This window comes from Microtus oregoni, unplaced genomic scaffold (genome assembly GCF_018167655.1).
Source record: "Microtus oregoni isolate MIOR12 unplaced genomic scaffold, Mior012 000038F_ref0000394, whole genome shotgun sequence".
Lineage (NCBI taxonomy): Eukaryota > Metazoa > Chordata > Mammalia > Rodentia > Cricetidae > Microtus > Microtus oregoni.
In genome coordinates this window covers 8,097,401-8,108,204 of record NW_024543097.1, presented here as the reverse complement: position 1 = coordinate 8,108,204, position 10,804 = coordinate 8,097,401, and positions in this window count along the sequence as shown.

Here is a 10,804-nt window from a genome sequence, read left to right as displayed (position 1 = left end):
GAATATTTTCTTACTTAAACAATAAGGAACTTCTGAAATGATGATTATCTTTCTAGATTTATGTGAAGAATCTTATTTAAATAGACTCAGAATCTAATAACATTTGCTCCTTGTAGAAGGGAATTGGGTTATTTGCTTGGATTTTGTTATTGCTGGGGAGGGACGTGGGTAGGGAGAGAGGGCCATCTATGATGTCAAATAGAGCTCAGCGTTAAAATCTCCTGTCATCCAGCCCTAGCTTAATTAATATAGTGTGCAATAGGAAAGGCATAAATCCAATAGTACAAACTACAGAGTGCCAGTGATTACATTGTTTGTCCAGTGCCACTTAACGTTACCCTCTGGCTCAGTTCAGATACATAAAAAATTCTGATGTTATTTCTCTTTAGCATGTGCTTCTGGAAAAAACATTCTTCGGTTTACCCAGCAACCCACACAGATAATGCCCAAGGAGCCTATCACCTACTCCCAGTCCACAGTAGCAGGTTACCTGGCTGTTTGTGCACCAAGGTCAGAATAGAGGGCTACTCTACCATGAGCAACCTGGATAAAGAGACTGGCTTTCAGAAGGAAGTAAACAAGTGTTCCACTTTGGGTGATAGCCTAGATAAATTGATTGTGTGAGTGGAGTCATAGAAATGGGATAAGGATTAATGGAGAGAAAGAAACATGATTTTCACATTAAAAAGATTAGGGAAATCCCGACCTTTATTATAAAATATCTGTGAGCCTATAAAGATGATTTATAATACTGAAAAAGCTTGGCTAATGCTCCTGGGAGGCTCAGAAAACATAATCCAATTTACTTGTGGTGCACAAAAGAGATATACTTTAAAATAATTGCTATTTTAAACTGTAACCTTCTTGGAGCTTTGGCATCTAACCACAACATAAGGATTAACCAAAATAGTTAAACTGCTGTTTTTTTTTTAATATAATACTGTTGTGTGATGTATTCCTCAGCTAGTGGCAGGAAAAGCCAGCTGTGTAAGAGAATTGTGTCAACAAATGCACACACAACTTACATTAGCTGAATCACCTTGATGGGGAAACTCAGAAACGAACTGAAAGTCACGAACACATGTCACCTCTTCATCGAGCTTTTTGACTCATGTGACTGCGCTTCTCGGAGAAAACAAAGCTGTAACCATTGGACAACAACCGTACTTGTGCAAACATGTCTTTCTCTCCGGCATTTAGTCTAACAAAACTCCCAGAAGTTTCAGACTCATTTTAGTTTCAGAATTAATTTGCTATAGGAGCAAGGTGGGTCAATGTGGGAGGAATATTTACCTGCCTGGCTTCTCGGGCAGTCTTATTTGTCTCTTACTTCTTCAAACTAGTTTCTTGGAGGCTCTCTACAGTTGGAAATGTGCCTTAGAAAAGTGGGCTCCAGAAACTGACTTATATCTGCTTTACTTTCTCCCGATCACCAGGCTGTGAATGTTTTTATGCTACGGGCTACCCTGATTGTATATTCCACCTTGACAGCCAGTTTTATGACTCGTGTATTAAAGTAGCATTGAACCAGAGTCATGCAATTCTGTTCTAGCCCATTATGGGTGTGATGGACTTTTTAGTATTCAGCCTAAGATAGATTTTAGTAAACAGCTTCTAAGGGTTAGAAATCTACCATAGTTGAATGCCATTCTCATGGCTGATTTATCCATAGATATTGCTTCATGACCAAAGAATCCCAGAAACCAATCAAAAGATATTCAGCTTTAGAAAAATTTTATTTTAGTGTTTCTGGGCTCCTACTCTCCCACTGACAACAGATATAAAAGCCAAATTGATAGTTTTTGGAATTGCTTATGATATTCATATTTAAATTGACCACAAAACTTGAATTCATTTATTAGGTCACTCAAAGCAATAGTTTATCTAAGCCATAAGAACATAAAATAATTTGCATATAAATGGAATATTTGGTCATTCACTAAATATCACATACCCCTCACATTTTGGACATGTCTCCGATCACTAAAATTATATATATATATATATATATATATATATATATATATATATATATATAGTAAGAAACATACAGTCCCAGACTTGCTTTAATATGATGGCACAGGTCTGTAAACCCCAACACTCAGGAGGATTGCATGTTTGACACCAGCCTGGCCGAAAACCTGTTTCACAAAACCAAAAGTAAAACAAAACTAAATAAGACGAAATAAAATTAAATTAACCCATGTGAGTGTGGGGTAGATTAGGAACTGTTACTAGAGAAAACCTGAAGGATTTTTTTTAAAAAAAAATTTGTGCTGGGCGGTGGTGGTGCACACCTTTAATCCCAGCACTCGGGAGGCAGAGGCAGGCGGATCTCTGTGAGTTCGAGACCAGCCTGGTCTACAAGAGCTAGTTCCAGGATGGGCCCCAAAGCTACAGAGAAACCCTGTCTCGAAAAAAAAAAATGTTACACATGGGTAGTTAGTTCCTGAGATTTTGTGACTCATTTTTTTGGTTGCTTTTGAAATATTGCACTAAGATATTTTTTTAAAGAAAATAACAAAGATAATGGTGATACAGAAGTTCAAAAGATAGAAATAGTGGAAGAAAGGAAAGAGGGAGAGAGAGAAAGACAGTTTCTGTTATTAGAGGATGTACAGGAAGATGCATGTTCTACAAGAACTTGAAAGTATTATGACAAAAGTAAACAGACTGTCATTAATCATTAGGAAAACATAAATTAAAGAATCATAGCCAGACTGCTAGAGGGGCAAATATAATTAAAATGTAAAATATGAGGACATAGAACAATTATTAATTCTCACACACACAGATAGAAATACAAAACTGTTTGGAAAACCATTTGAAAGTTTATTTGAAAGTTAAACATTAACTCAAAACACGACTCATCAATTTCACTTCTAGTTAACTGCCTAAGAAAATGAAAACATGCCAATAAGAAGCTTCATGTGCAAATGTTCATAAAACACAACCCAAATAGCCCCAAACCGCAAACGACTGGAACCAACTCTTCTTCAGTCCTTGAATGGACTCAACAGAATGGGGCACATCTGTATTTAGAATCCTACTTGGGAGTACAAGAATTGAAACTCTGGTATGTGTAGAATGTGTGAATCTCAGAAGCATATGGTAACTGAGAGAAAGGCATCCTGAAACACTACAGACTCTGTGTCTGCTGGACTGTGTACATACAGTATTCAGGACGGGGCATGACTCAAAGCACTCACAGAGTATGCAATTTCTACACATGTGATTGCCCTCAGAGGCTTGGGTTTTGTTTCTCAAGAGCAGAGCTGCTTCAAAAGAAGAAAAGTAGACCCTAGTGTCTAAAGAAAATAAGGTCTTCTGGTATTGTGGTTTGTGGACTGGTTTTCTCTGCTTTATGTTTAAAAACTGCTTATGAGTGAGTGCATGTGATAATTGTCTTTCTGTGTCTGGGTTACCTCACTCAATATGATGTTTTCAAATCCCAGAGAACTTAGACAACAATGAGGACACTAAGAGAGACTTACATAGATCTAATCTACATGGGAAGTAGAAAAAGACAAGATCTCCTGAGTAAATTGGGAGCATGGGGACCTTGGGGAAAGGGTTGAAGGGAAAGGGGAGAGACAAGGAGGGGAGCAGAGAAAAATGTAGAGCTCAATAAAAATCAATAAAATTAAAGAAAGAAAAGAAGGTCCAGGGAGCCAGGTTTGTCCCTCTCAGTTATGCCACCTTTCCATAGTGTGTAGGAAATGATGGGGGAGCGCACACATTAGCTCAACCACTACAGTGCTAGCGGTATATATGCATACCGAGAAGTGACATACAAGCAGCTGACTTGGTTTTATGAAGCTTCTGTGCTTGTACGGGTCATAAAATACAGAGCTCATAATTCTGGCCTTTCTGCAATTTAAAAATTTACATTTAAAGCTGGTATTTTACATTATAAAAATAGATGGCAACATTTGGCCTAATAATTAAAGTTTTTTAATGTTATCCATTTAAAACATTAAATGGCAAATAAAAGTATCAAGCTAAGTTGAAAGAGATTACAGGAGAAAAGCACTTTTTATTCCATTGCCTTAAACGCCATTCCCTCTGCCTTCTGAACAAAGAGTGGGCTATGCTGACTTTGCAATGGGGTCTATGTGTTCTCAGTCCTAAAGGGTAGAGGGAGGAAGTTGCTATGGGAACAAACGGATAGGTGAATGTGGAGGAAAGACACAAAGACACAAGAACACAAATCAAATGGTGGCAGTAGATGTCATGCAAAAGGTTGGTGGTAGAAAGCGGTATGCCTGAGTCTTCAGTGCTAAACTCACCTGGCTTGTTGAAAGATCTTTGTTCTCTACAGTATGCTGATACCCAAATCCTTAAAGAACACTCAACACTTTGTCTAATAATCAGTATTGTCTAAGCTTTCGGCAGCTATGAATATATGTTTGGTGTCCACAGAGGCTATAAATTTGGGGGTATAATTATTTATTAATTATTATTATTACTTAAAAAGTTACCTGTCCAAATTCCCATCCCCTTTCCTCCTCCCATCCCCTTTCCTCTTCCCAGTCCCCTCCCTATCCCTCCATAGACCCTTCCCCTACTCCTCCAACCCTAAGGGAGTGCCATGCACCCCACCCTGTGGAAAGTCCAAGGCCCTCCCTACTACATCTAGGTTGAGCAAGGTTTACATCCAAAGAGAATAGGATCCCATGAAGCCAGAATCTGCAGTAGAGAAATACCCAGTGTCATTATCAGTGGCCCCTCAGTCTGCCCCAGCTGTCAATCCCCTTCAGGGGGGCTTGGATGTTCCCATGCTCATTCACTCCCAGTCCAGTTGGAGTTGGTTAGCTCCCATTATCTCAAGCAAACTGTCTCAGTGGCTGACCCCCCTCATGGTCTTGAATTCCTTGCTCATATTCTTACTCCTTCCACTCTTCAACTGGACCTTGGGAGTTCAGTCCAGTGCTCCAATGTGGGTCATTGCCTTTGTTCCCATCTGTTGTTGGATGAAGGTTTTAAGGTGCTATTTAAGATAATCATCAGTTTGACTATAAGGTAAGGTCAGTTCAGACACCCTCTCCTCCACTGCTAAGCTAAGGTCTTAGCTGGGGTCATCCCTGTGAGTTCGTGGGCATTTTTCTAGAGCCAGGTTTCTTGTTAACTCCATAATGGCTCCCTCAATCAAAATAACTCTTTCCTTGCTCTCATATCTGTTCTTTTCCATCTCAACTATCCCATTCTTGGGGGTAAATTTAAATAATTACAGTTTGGCTGTATTCCTCTAAAACTTTATCTACCTCATGTTACACCCATCAGAATAAATAGGAACAATAAAACAAGTGCCAGCTCATGCTGGTGAGAATATGGAGTAAGGGAACATTCTTTCATTGCTGGTGGCATTGCAAACTTGTATAGCACCGTGGAGAGCAGCGTGGCAGATCCTCCGAAAGATGGGAATCGATCCACCTCAAGGTTCAGCTATGCCACTCCTGGGCATGTACCTGCAGGATGCTTCATCCTTTCACACAGACATTGGATCTGCAATATTCATTTCTGCTCTATTCAGAATAGACAGAAATTGGAAACAACCTAGATAGCCCTCAAGAGATGAACGGATAAAGAAAATGTGATACTTTTACAAAATGCAGTATTATTGTGTTTTAAAAAATGAAATTCACAAGTAAATGGATGGAACTAAAATAAATTATTCTTAGTGAGGTAACCCAGATCCAAAAAGACAAATATGGTATATATCCACTTATATATAAATATTAGCTACTCAGTTGATAATAACCAAGCTACAATTCATAGAACCACAGAAGTTAAGCATAGAGTAAGTGCCTTAGTTGGGCTTTCTTTTCTTTTTCCTTTTCTTTTCTTCTTTCTATTTTTTTTGAGACAGAGTTTCTCTGTAGCTTTGGAGCCTGTCCTGGAACTAGCTCTTATAGACCAGGCTGGCCTCAGACTCACAGAGATCTGGCTACCTCTGTCTTCCAAGTGCTGGGATTAGAGGTGTGTGCCTCTGCCACCCAGACTTACTTGGGCTTTCTATTGCTGTGATAAAACACATGACCAAAAGGCAAGTTGGGAAGCAAAGGGATTACTTGGCTTATACTTCCATATCACTGTTTATCATTGAAAGAAGCCAGGACAGGAACTCAAACAGAGCAGGAACATGGAGGCTGATGCAAAGGCCATGGAGGAGTGCTGCTTACTGGCTTCCTCCCCATAGCTCAGCCTAGATTCTTATAGAATCTAGGGCCACCAGTCCAGGGATGGCACCACCCACAATAGGTTGGGTCTTCCCCCATCAATCAATAATCTAAAAAATGCCTTACAGCTGGGCCTTATGAAAGCACTGTTTTTTTTCCGCAGTTGAGGTTCTGTTCTTTCAGAAGAGATGAGAGAAGTCGAGCTAATGCCTACATAGAGACTTCACCATACTTGCTAGTGTCTTTGGCACAGGAAGGTTCTCTGCACACTACCAAAGGAGAAACATAAACACCAGTCAAGCAACAAACCTTTTGACCTACAATGGTGTTCTGCCTGCCAGATATGCTAGTGCAATGGCGGCACAAAGGTTGTAGGAGTTAACAACCACTATTTGACTTCACTTAAGGTTCACTCCATGGACACCCAACACTGCTTGGATGCCCATGAACCTGAGACTAGATAGCCTGGCAATGCAAACCAACTAAAACTGTTCTAAAACCAACCAAGCAAAAGTAGTCCTAAGATGACGCCTAATGGCATTCTGCTACGCTCACACATAGATCAGTGTCTTTCTCAGCCATCATCAAGGAAGGCTCCTCCTGCAGCAGACAGGAACAAATACAGAGACCCACAGTCAGATGTTATACAGAGTGTGAGAGACCTCGGAGCTCTCATTCCTAAGTGTGATGTCTCCATCAAATCCTTCTCCTCGGGGCTCAGGGAACACCACGGAAGAAGAATCACAAGGAGTGTAAGAACTAGAGGATAGAGGACACTAAGGAGGGAGCCCTCTGGATCCAAAGATGGGCACACATACAAACTCACAAGACACTGAGGCAACATCTGTAGGGCCCCTATGGGTCTGCACCATATGGTCCTAGAGCTGAAAGGAGACGTGAACACATGCCGCCATGCCTACCCAGAAGCTGTCTCTAGCTGATAACCAGTTGCAAATGAACATTTACTTTCCTTCAAGGAAGTCTCGCTGGGGAAACAAGCTACCCTTAAGGGTAGGCTGCATGCCCAGCCATAGTTAGCCAACAGAAAGTGAACTCAGTGAGATCTATGGAGTTTACTGGGGGGCTTTTCCTTTTTATTTATCTATATATTTTTCTTCTCTCTTTTTACCCTGGTAGCCCTTTGTGTACACATTATGGCTTCCAGTTTAGCGTTGTTATGGGATTCCTGAGTCTTCAAACAAGTGGTTCTATTTCTTGTGCCTTCTTTTTGTCTCTCTTCCTTCTGTTTGTTTGTTTTGTCCAGTTCAGATGTGTAAGGTTTTTTTTTTATTATTATTAGCCCCTAGAAGTCTTTTTGTCTTCTATTGAGATATTGAAAAGGGGTGGATCTGGACAGGAAGTGAGGTGAAGAGGGTCTGGGTGGAGTAGAGGAGAGGAAACCATAATTGACATATATTACGTGAGAGAAAAATCTCTTCTTAATGAAAGGGGAAGAAAACTTCGTTTACAAAGTGGTCAAGTCGTCAGCCCTGTGAGATAGTGCCTACCCTAGATTACCTTTTCAACGTTCTGCAACAACTGAATTTTCTGGAGTTTTTAAGTGTTTGTAAGTCCATGACCAACTCCCTAAGCATCATGTAGCCACTGAAGTAGAGTCTGAATATAGTATTTGTCAAAAAGTCTGGCTATTCTCAGCTCATGCTGTGGCAGAGAAATGCTTCCCACATATTACATGGCCTTTATAGCATTGGCAAAAAAACAAACAAACAAACAAAAAAAACACCATAGCAATGGCAATGTAGTTCTTACCTGATAAGTAAATACTTTTCAAAAAAATTAAACTGTTTTATTTTTTATTTATTTTACATGTATGAATTGCATTGTGTGTATGGGTGCCATGTTCCTGCAGTTCCCACAGAAACCCAAAGAGGGCATCAGGTTCCCCAGAACTGGAGTTAACAGAGGGTTGTGAACTGCCACAGGGGTGCTGAGAATTAAACCCAGGTCCTCTGAAGTAACCACTCCACCAAACTGGTGAGCTACTGCTTGCTCCAGCATCTGGTGTTTGTTTCCTTGCTTGTTTTTGTTTTCTGTTTTGTTTGTTGTTTTTAGGTAGCTTACTGCCTTGCTCTCTATATGGCCCATGCTGGCCTCATATGTTAAGATTACAGGTGCACACCTCCTCGCCTGGCTAAGACTGAGTATTTCTTAAGAAGAAACAGTTGGATGTCTTGATTCTTTCTTTATTTTTATGTGGCTTTAATACCCTTGTTTGTCCCTTCTAAGTAGGGATTTATGACAACATGTTTTGTTTAGTTAGACTTCTAGAGGCCTAAAGGCTCAGAATGCTAACAAGATAATTTGGCAATAAACTGCAGACTGATGCAATTAAATCATGACCTGTAACAAGCTAACTGTGCCTTAATTGGAAGGTAAATGAAATTTACTTTTTTAAAAGAAATGTAATATAGAAGACAGAATTATTTTTAGTCACCTGGATAAACTTTTATTAAAATGAAATCACTAATTGCATTTAAATCCTATATCTATTTTAAGGGGAAATATATAAGTTATTTTCATTTGGGGGGTTTGTTGTCTTTTAAATATGGACTTAATACACTGTTTATAATGATTCTTGACTGTAACTTTGAAAAGGTATACATGGTATGAAATGTGTTAATCCATGAATTAAAGTGTTCCTGCTATATTTGAGAAACATTAAGATTTGCATTAAAATCAAAATTGAGCCCTTGTGGTGGTTTGACTGAAAATTGCCCCCATAGGCCTCATGTATTTGAAACTTACTTACTTTCCAGTTGATAGAACTGTTTGGAAAGGATTAGGAGGTGTGGCCATGGTGGAGGAGGTGTGTCCTTAGGGGTGGACTTTGAGGTTGCAAAAGCGAGTGTCGTTCTCAGGCTCTTGTTCTCAGCCTCCTACTCGCAGATAAAATGCAAACTCTCAGCCACTGTTTATTGCCATGCTGCCTGCCATGGTGTTCACGAACTCACCCTCTGAAACTGTAAACCCCCAAAGACTCTTTCTTCTATAAGCTGCAGTGGTTGTGGTGTTTTATATCACAGCAATTGAAAAGTGATTACCTTAACTATGATTCATATGTTAAATAAATGTAGTGAAAACAACAATAGCCTTATGTCTGCAAGAAAGAACTGCATTACCATTGCTATGGTGTTTTTTGTTTTTTTGTTTTTTTGACACACTAACATCTGAAGAAAACTTTGAGAATCAATTTGATGGAGGATACTTGGACAAAACTGTGATATTTATAATTTAATCTCCTACTTACCCACCTGCACAGCCTGGGCTAGTCACCCTCCTCTTTCTGTCTGCTATGTGTGGATGTTAAATAGCCCCCAATGACTGAAGGTCTGGTTCCCACTCACAATACGAAGGTGAAATGGTAAAATCTTTAGAAGTTGGGACCAAATAAAATAAAACTAGGCCACTGGGGGTGTAACCTTGAAGTAGATATGGGACTTTAGACCCTCCTCTGCATCTCTGGGCTTCCGAGGCACCATGAGGTGAGGGGGTTAATCTAGAAGACTCACCTATTATAATGTGTTCCCTCACTGAGCCCCCAAAGTCAACTCAGACTAGAGCCTGTGAAATAGTGAGCCAAAACCAACTCTTCCTCTTTTCATGAATATTAACTCAGGTATGTTGCTAAAGCAATGAAAATTTGAATAAAACTAGATAACCTTATCCACAGAATGAGCCAGATTACCAAATTGACATGGGGTGAAATGAGTTTGTATATGTAAAATGTTTAGAAATGTACCCAAAAGTGTTATTGTTATCACTATTAGCAAAATCTTTTTTCTTTAATTTTGTGTTTGTTTCATAGGTATTTATTTTCTTCCTTTTTAATTTGGAGGTTCTGAAGGTCTTAACTTGGGCATTTACAGGATATGGATATAAGCCAATCATTTGATGCAAGATGGGTAGGCAGGGAGAGGAAAGTGACCTTTGTCATCAGCATGAGACTATTACTAAGGGGAGATACAGAGGCCGACACAGTGTCAAGCACAGAAGCAATTAAGAAGTGGCCAGGCTCTGAGTACCGCAGATATGGCCCAGACAATTGGCAATGTAGTTTAACTATGAAGGAGCAGGTCATCCTGGCATGCAGATAAGTTGGATTAGGGCCATGTAAGAGTTTAGCATTATAAATGATCCCACACAAAATAGGGCACAGAGCCCGCCGATTTCATGTGCATATCCAACAACTTACTACTACCCTGGACTTTGATTAGGAAGGTTTTAGACATAAGGTAGCAAAATGAGGTCTCTAAAAACAGAACTTGATCATGAAATCAAGTATTAGGAATTAGAAAATTTGGGGAGGACCTCAAGGAAGAGAAGGTCCCATATAATTCAAGAAAAAACTTCAGCGTCAGATCCACTGTGAAGATGGCAAAACGCTGAACCTCAGAAGGTGTTTGCGTAAGGTTTTTAAGTTTCTATTGGCCTAAGAATTGGTAGTGAAGCTGAACTTGCAGAGAAATACCAGCTGGCTTTGGGGATTTGCACAGTGGGAAATAATAGACTGTGGAAAAGGGGAGAGAGCTAATGGGGTCTGCAAGCTGTTTGGCTTACCAGCTGAGTTACTTCTTAGCATTGTCACGGACTCACCTCTAGCTACA